Raw genomic sequence first — 8,732 nt, forward strand, 5'->3', positions numbered from 1 at the left:
TGCGTGCTGGGCCCATAACCCAGAGGTTGATGGATCGAAAACATTTTCGGCTAACCAGCTTTTTATAGCATTTAAGTGCAAACAAATATTTTTTTTAAATGCGTAGTTTCATTCCATGTGTAAGTGCCATTATACATTTTGTTTTTTACCTCTTACATCAGTTCGTATTGGTCATATTGATTACAAAGACCCCCAGTGGCTTAAGACACTGGCCTCCTAAGCCATGGATTGTGAGGTTTAGTCTTTGCTGAAGTGGCTGAAAGCAGAGTTTTGCAGCGGATGCGTGCTGGGCCCATAACCCAGAGGTTGATGGATCGAAAACATTTTCGGCTAACCAGCTTTTTATAGCATTTAAGTGCGAACAAATATTTTTTTTAAATGCGTAGTTTCATTCCATGTGTAAGTGCCATTATACATTTTGTTTTTTACCTCTTACATCAGTTCGTATTGGTCATATTGATTACAAAGACCCCCAGTGGCTTAAGACACTGGCCTCCTAAGCCATGGATTGTGAGGTTTAGTCTTTGCTGAAGTGGCTGAAAGCAGAGTTTTGCAGCGGATGCGTGCTGGGCCCATAAGCCAGAGGTTGATGGATCGAAAACATTTTCTGCTAACCAGCTTTTTATAGCATTTAAGTGCGAACAAATATTTTAAAAAAATGCGTAGTTTCATTCCATGTGTATGTGCCATTATACATTTTGTTTTTTACCTCTTACATCAGTTCGTATTGGTCATATTGATTACAAAGACCCCCAGTGGCTTAAGACACTGGCCTCCTAAGCCATGGATTGTGAGGTTTAGTCTTTGTTGAAGTGGCTGAAAGCAGAGTTTTGCAGCGGATGCGTGCTGGGCCCATAACCCAGAGGTTGATGGATCGAAAACATTTTCGGCTAACCAGCTTTTTATAGCATTTAAGTGCGAACAAATATTTTTTTTAAATGCGTAGTTTCATTCCATGTGTAAGTGCCATTATACATTTTGTTTTTTACCTCTTACATCAGTTCGTATTGGTCATATTGATTACAAAGACCCCCAGTGGCTTAAGACACTGGCCTCCTAAGCCATGGATTGTGAGGTTTAGTCTTTGCTGAAGTGGCTGAAAGCAGAGTTTTGCAGCGGATGCGTGCTGGGCCCATAAGCCAGAGGTTGATGGATCGAAAACATTTTCTGCTAACCAGCTTTTTATAGCATTTAAGTGCGAACAAATATTTTAAAAAAATGCGTAGTTTCATTCCATGTGTATGTGCCATTATACATTTTTTTTTTTACATCTTCCATCAGTTCGTATTGGTCATATTGATTACAAAGATCCCCAGTGGCCTAAGACACTGGCCTCCTAAGCCATGGATTGTGAGGTTTAGTCTTTGCTGAAGTGGCTGAAAGCAGAGTTGTGCAGCGGATGCATGCTGGGCCCATAACCAGTTCGTACTGGTTGTGAAAGGTAGACAGTGCCCCAGTGGCCTAATGGATAAGGCACTGGCCTCCTAAGCCAGGAATTGTGGGTTCAAGTCCCATCTGGGGTGGTTGGAAACATTGTGGCCCAGCAGATGCGTGCTGTGTCCATAACCCAGAGGTCGATGGATCGAAAACATTTTCGGCTAACCAGCTTTTTATAGCATTTAAGTGCCAACAAATATTTTTTTAAAATGCGTAGTTTCATTCCATGTGTAAGTGCCATTATACATTTTGTTTTTTACCTCTTACATCAGTTCGTATTGGTCATATTGATTACAAAGACCCCCAGTGGCTTAAGACACTGGCCTCCTAAGCCATGGATTGTGAGGTTTAGTCTTTGCTGAAGTGGCTGAAAGCAGAGTTTTGCAGCGGATGCGTGCTGGGCCCATAACCCAGAGGTTGATGGATCGAAAACATTTTCGGCTAACCAGCTTTTTATAGCATTTAAGTGCAAACAAATATTTTTTTTAAATGCGTAGTTTCATTCCATGTGTAAGTGCCATTATACATTTTGTTTTTTACCTCTTACATCAGTTCGTATTGGTCATATTGATTACAAAGACCCCCAGTGGCTTAAGACACTGGCCTCCTAAGCCATGGATTGTGAGGTTTAGTCTTTGCTGAAGTGGCTGAAAGCAGAGTTTTGCAGCGGATGCGTGCTGGGCCCATAAGCCAGAGGTTGATGGATCGAAAACATTTTCTGCTAACCAGCTTTTTATAGCATTTAAGTGCGAACAAATATTTTAAAAAAATGCGTAGTTTCATTCCATGTGTATGTGCCATTATACATTTTTTTTTTTACATCTTCCATCAGTTCGTATTGGTCATATTGATTACAAAGATCCCCAGTGGCCTAAGACACTGGCCTCCTAAGCCATGGATTGTGAGGTTTAGTCTTTGCTGAAGTGGCTGAAAGCAGAGTTGTGCAGCGGATGCATGCTGGGCCCATAACCAGTTCGTACTGGTTGTGAAAGGTAGACAGTGCCCCAGTGGCCTAATGGATAAGGCACTGGCCTCCTAAGCCAGGAATTGTGGGTTCAAGTCCCATCTGGGGTGGTTGGAAACATTGTGGCCCAGCAGATGCGTGCTGTGTCCATAACCCAGAGGTCGATGGATCGAAAACATTTTCGGCTAACCAGCTTTTTATAGCATTTAAGTGCCAACAAATATTTTTAAAAAATGCGTAGTTTCATTCCATGTGTAAGTGCCATTATACATTTTTTTTTTACCTCTTACATCAGTTCGTATTGGTCATATTGATTACAAAGATCCCCAGTGGCTTAAGACACTGGCCTCCTAAGCCATGGATTGTGAGGTTTAGTCTTTGCTGAAGTGGCTGAAAGCAGAGTTGTGCAGCGGATGCGTGCTGGGCCCATAACCCAGAGGTTGATGGATCGAAAACATTTTCGGCTAACCAGCTTTTTATAGCATTTAAGTGCCAACTAATATTTTTAAAAAATGCGTAGTTTCATTCCATGTGTAAGTGCCATTATACATTTTTTTTTTACCTCTTACATCAGTTCGTATTGGTCATATTGATTACAAAGATCCCCAGTGGCTTAAGACACTGGCCTCCTAAGCCATGGATTGTGAGGTTTAGTCTTTGCTGAAGTGGCTGAAAGCAGAGTTGTGCAGCGGATGCGTGCTGGGCCCATAACCCAGAGGTTGATGGATCGAAAACATTTTCGGCTAACCAGCTTTTTATAGCATTTAAGTGCGAACAAATATTTTTTTTAAATGCGTAGTTTCATTCCATGTGTAAGTGCCATTATACATTTTGTTTTTTACCTCTTACATCAGTTCGTATTGGTCATATTGATTACAAAGACCCCCAGTGGCTTAAGACACTGGCCTCCTAAGCCATGGATTGTGAGGTTTAGTCTTTGCTGAAGTGGCTGAAAGCAGAGTTGTGCAGCGGATGCGTGCTGGGCCCATAACCCAGAGGTTGATGGATCGAAAACATTTTCGGCTAACCAGCTTTTTATAGCATTTAAGTGCCAACAAATATTTTTAAAAAATGCGTAGTTTCATTCCATGTGTAAGTGCCATTATACATTTTTTTTTTACCTCTTACATCAGTTCGTATTGGTCATATTGATTACAAAGATCCCCAGTGGCTTAAGACACTGGCCTCCTAAGCCATGGATTGTGAGGTTTAGTCTTTGCTGAAGTGGCTGAAAGCAGAGTTGTGCAGCGGATGCGTGCTGGGCCCATAACCCAGAGGTTGATGGATCGAAAACATTTTCGGCTAACCAGCTTTTTATAGCATTTAAGTGCGAACAAATATTTTTTTTAAATGCGTAGTTTCATTCCATGTGTAAGTGCCATTATACATTTTGTTTTTTACCTCTTACATCAGTTCGTATTGGTCATATTGATTACAAAGACCCCCAGTGGCTTAAGACACTGGCCTCCTAAGCCATGGATTGTGAGGTTTAGTCTTTGCTGAAGTGGCTGAAAGCAGAGTTTTGCAGCGGATGCGTGCTGGGCCCATAAGCCAGAGGTTGATGGATCGAAAAACATTTTCTGCTAACCAGCTTTTTATAGCATTTAAGTGCGAACAAATATTTTAAAAAAATGCGTAGTTTCATTCCATGTGTAAGTGCCATTATTTACCTCTTCCATCAGTTCGTATTGGTCATATTGATTACAAATATCCCAGTGGCCTAAGACACTGGCCTCCTAAACCATGGATTGTGAGGTTTAGTCTTTGCTGAAGTGGCTGAAAGCAGAGTTGTGCAGCGGATGCGTGCTGGGCCCATAACCCAGAGGTTGATGGATCGAAAACATTTTCGGCTAACCAGCTTTTTATAGCATTTAAGTGCCAACAAATATTTTTAAAAAATGCGTAGTTTCATTCCATGTGTAAGTGCCATTATACATTTTTTTTTTACCTCTTACATCAGTTCGTATTGGTCATATTGATTACAAAGATCCCCAGTGGCTTAAGACACTGGCCTCCTAAGCCATGGATTGTGAGGTTTAGTCTTTGCTGAAGTGGCTGAAAGCAGAGTTGTGCAGCGGATGCGTGCTGGGCCCATAACCCAGAGGTTGATGGATCGAAAACATTTTCGGCTAACCAGCTTTTTATAGCATTTAAGTGCGAACAAATATTTTTTTTAAATGCGTAGTTTCATTCCATGTGTAAGTGCCATTATACATTTTGTTTTTTACCTCTTACATCAGTTCGTATTGGTCATATTGATTACAAAGACCCCCAGTGGCTTAAGACACTGGCCTCCTAAGCCATGGATTGTGAGGTTTAGTCTTTGCTGAAGTGGCTGAAAGCAGAGTTTTGCAGCGGATGCGTGCTGGGCCCATAAGCCAGAGGTTGATGGATCGAAAACATTTTCTGCTAACCAGCTTTTTATAGCATTTAAGTGCGAACAAATATTTTAAAAAAATGCGTAGTTTCATTCCATGTGTAAGTGCCATTATTTACCTCTTCCATCAGTTCGTATTGGTCATATTGATTACAAATATCCCCAGTGGCCTAAGACACTGGCCTTCTAAACCATGGATTGTGAGGTTTAGTCTTTGCTGAAGTGGCTGAAAGCAGAGTTGTGCAGTGGATGCGTGCTGGGCCCATAACCCAGAGGTTGATGGATCGAAAACATTTTCGGCTAACCAGCTTTTTATAGCATTTAAGTGCAAACAAATATTTTTTTAAAATGCGTAGTTTCATTCCATGTGTAAGTGCCATTATACATTTTGTTTTTTACCTCTTACATCAGTTCGTATTGGTCATATTGATTACAAAGACCCCCAGTGGCTTAAGACACTGGCCTCCTAAGCCATGGATTGTGAGGTTTAGTCTTTGCTGAAGTGGCTGAAAGCAGAGTTTTGCAGCGGATGCGTGCTGGGCCCATAACCCAGAGGTTGATGGATCGAAAACATTTTCGGCTAACCAGCTTTTTATAGCATTTAAGTGCAAACAAATATTTTTTTAAAATGCGTAGTTTCATTCCATGTGTAAGTGCCATTATACATTTTGTTTTTTACCTCTTACATCAGTTCGTATTGGTCATATTGATTACAAAGACCCCCAGTGGCTTAAGACACTGGCCTCCTAAGCCATGGATTGTGAGGTTTAGTCTTTGCTGAAGTGGCTGAAAGCAGAGTTTTGCAGCGGATGCGTGCTGGGCCCATAACCCAGAGGTTGATGGATCGAAAACATTTTCTGCTAACCAGCTTTTTATAGCATTTAAGTGCGAACAAATATTTTTAAAAAATGCGTAGTTTCATTCCATGTGTATGTGCCATTATACATTTTTTTTTTTACATCTTCCATCAGTTCGTATTGGTCATATTGATTACAAAGATCCCCAGTGGCCTAAGACACTGGCCTCCTAAGCCATGGATTGTGAGGTTTAGTCTTTGCTGAAGTGGCTGAAAGCAGAGTTGTGCAGCGGATGCATGCTGGGCCCATAACCAGTTCGTACTGGTTGTGAAAGGTAGACAGTGCCCCAGTGGCCTAATGGATAAGGCACTGGCCTCCTAAGCCAGGAATTGTGGGTTCAAGTCCCATCTGGGGTGGTTGGAAACATTGTGGCCCAGCAGATGTGTGCTGGGCCCATAACCCATGGATCGAAACCATTTTCGGCTAACCTGCATTTTATAGCATTTAAGTGCCAACAAATATTTTTAAAAAATGCGTAGTTTCATTACATGTGTAAGTGCCATTATACATTTTTTTTTACCTCATACCTCAGTTCGTATTGGTCATATTGATTACAAAGATCCCCAGTGGCTTAAGACACTGGCCTCCTAAGCCATGGATTGTGAGGTTTAGTCTTTGCTGAAGTGGCTGAAAGCAGAGTTGTGCAGCGGATGCGTGCTGGGCCCATAACCCAGAGGTTGATGGATTGATAACATTTTCGGCTAACCAGCTTTTTATAGCATTTAAGTGCAAACAAATATTTTATTTAAATGCGTAGTTTCATTCCATGTGTAAGTGCCATTATACATTTTGTTTTTTACCTCTTACATCAGTTCGTATTGGTCATATTGATTACAAAGACCCCCAGTGGCTTAAGACACTGGCCTCCTAAGCCATGGATTGTGAGGTTTAGTCTTTGCTGAAGTGGCTGAAAGCAGAGTTGTGCAGCGGATGCGTGCTGGGCCCATAACCCAGAGGTTGATGGATCGAAAACATTTTCGGCTAACCAGCTTTTTATAGCATTTAAGTGCAAACAAATATTTTTTTTAAATGCGTAGTTTCATTCCATGTGTAAGTGCCATTATACATTTTGTTTTTTACCTCTTACATCAGTTCGTATTGGTCATATTGATTACAAAGACCCCCAGTGGCTTAAGACACTGGCCTCCTAAGCCATGGATTGTGAGGTTTAGTCTTTGCTGAAGTGGCTGAAAGCAGAGTTTTGCAGCGGATGCGTGCTGGGCCCATAACCCAGAGGTTGATGGATCGAAAACATTTTCGGCTAACCAGCTTTTTATAGCATTTAAGTGCGAACAAATATTTTTTTTAAATGCGTAGTTTCATTCCATGTGTAAGTGCCATTATACATTTTGTTTTTTACCTCTTACATCAGTTCGTATTGGTCATATTGATTACAAAGACCCCCAGTGGCTTAAGACACTGGCCTCCTAAGCCATGGATTGTGAGGTTTAGTCTTTGCTGAAGTGGCTGAAAGCAGAGTTTTGCAGCGGATGCGTGCTGGGCCCATAAGCCAGAGGTTGATGGATCGAAAACATTTTCTGCTAACCAGCTTTTTATAGCATTTAAGTGCGAACAAATATTTTAAAAAAATGCGTAGTTTCATTCCATGTGTATGTGCCATTATACATTTTGTTTTTTACCTCTTACATCAGTTCGTATTGGTCATATTGATTACAAAGACCCCCAGTGGCTTAAGACACTGGCCTCCTAAGCCATGGATTGTGAGGTTTAGTCTTTGTTGAAGTGGCTGAAAGCAGAGTTTTGCAGCGGATGCGTGCTGGGCCCATAACCCAGAGGTTGATGGATCGAAAACATTTTCGGCTAACCAGCTTTTTATAGCATTTAAGTGCGAACAAATATTTTTTTTAAATGCGTAGTTTCATTCCATGTGTAAGTGCCATTATACATTTTGTTTTTTACCTCTTACATCAGTTCGTATTGGTCATATTGATTACAAAGACCCCCAGTGGCTTAAGACACTGGCCTCCTAAGCCATGGATTGTGAGGTTTAGTCTTTGCTGAAGTGGCTGAAAGCAGAGTTTTGCAGCGGATGCGTGCTGGGCCCATAAGCCAGAGGTTGATGGATCGAAACATTTTCTGCTAACCAGCTTTTTATAGCATTTAAGTGCGAACAAATATTTTTAAAAAAATGCGTAGTTTCATTCCATGTGTATGTGCCATTATACATTTTTTTTTTACATCTTCCATCAGTTCGTATTGGTCATATTGATTACAAAGATCCCCAGTGGCCTAAGACACTGGCCTCCTAAGCCATGGATTGTGAGGTTTAGTCTTTGCTGAAGTGGCTGAAAGCAGAGTTGTGCAGCGGATGCATGCTGGGCCCATAACCAGTTCGTACTGGTTTGTGAAGGTAGACAGTGCCCCAGTGGCCTAATGGATAAGGCACTGGCCTCCTAAGCCAGGAATTGTGGGTTCAAGTCCCATCTGGGGTGGTTGGAAACATTGTGGCCCAGCAGATGCGGTGCTGTGTCCATAACCCAGAGGTCGATGGATCGAAAACATTTTCGGCTAACCAGCTTTTTATAGCATTTAAGTGCCAACAAATATTTTTAAAAAATGCGTAGTTTCATTCCATGTGTAAGTGCCATTATACATTTTTTTTTTACCTCTTACATCAGTTCGTATTGGTCATATTGATTACAAAGATCCCCAGTGGCTTAAGACACTGGCCTCCTAAGCCATGGATTGTGAGGTTTAGTCTTTGCTGAAGTGGCTGAAAGCAGAGTTGTGCAGCGGATGCGTGCTGGGCCCATAACCCAGAGGTTGATGGATCGAAAACATTTTCGGCTAACCAGCTTTTTATAGCATTTAAGTGCGAACAAATATTTTTTTAAATGCGTAGTTTCATTCCATGTGTAAGTGCCATTATACATTTTGTTTTTTACCTCTTACATCAGTTCGTATTGGTCATATTGATTACAAAGACCCCCAGTGGCTTAAGACACTGGCCTCCTAAGCCATGGATTGTGAGTGAGGTTTAGTCTTTGCTGAAGTGGCTGAAAGCAGAGTTTTGCAGCGGATGCGTGCTGGCCCATAAGCCAGAGGTTGATGGATCGAAAACATTTTCTGCTAACCA

At 41.5% G+C, this 8,732-nt stretch overlaps 4 non-coding genes across 4 annotated transcripts; all 4 read left to right on the plus strand.

The window, feature by feature from the left end:
- Positions 1 to 1,450: 1,450 nt before the first annotated feature.
- Positions 1,451 to 1,523, plus strand: trnar-ccu. The gene has a single exon. It is a non-coding gene; the product is annotated as a tRNA-Arg (tRNA).
- Positions 1,524 to 2,438: 915 nt separating this feature from the next.
- On the plus strand, positions 2,439 to 2,511 carry trnar-ccu. Its single transcript has one exon. It is a non-coding gene; the product is annotated as a tRNA-Arg (tRNA).
- Positions 2,512 to 5,918: 3,407 nt separating this feature from the next.
- On the plus strand, positions 5,919 to 5,991 carry trnar-ccu. The gene has a single exon. It is a non-coding gene; the product is annotated as a tRNA-Arg (tRNA).
- A 2,024-nt stretch (positions 5,992 to 8,015) lies between these two features.
- Positions 8,016 to 8,088, plus strand: trnar-ccu. Its single transcript has one exon. It is a non-coding gene; the product is annotated as a tRNA-Arg (tRNA).
- Positions 8,089 to 8,732: the final 644 nt, after the last annotated feature.

The sequence above is a fragment of the Oncorhynchus mykiss genome, unplaced genomic scaffold, assembly GCF_013265735.2.
Source record: "Oncorhynchus mykiss isolate Arlee unplaced genomic scaffold, USDA_OmykA_1.1 un_scaffold_392, whole genome shotgun sequence".
NCBI classification, from domain to species: domain Eukaryota; kingdom Metazoa; phylum Chordata; class Actinopteri; order Salmoniformes; family Salmonidae; genus Oncorhynchus; species Oncorhynchus mykiss.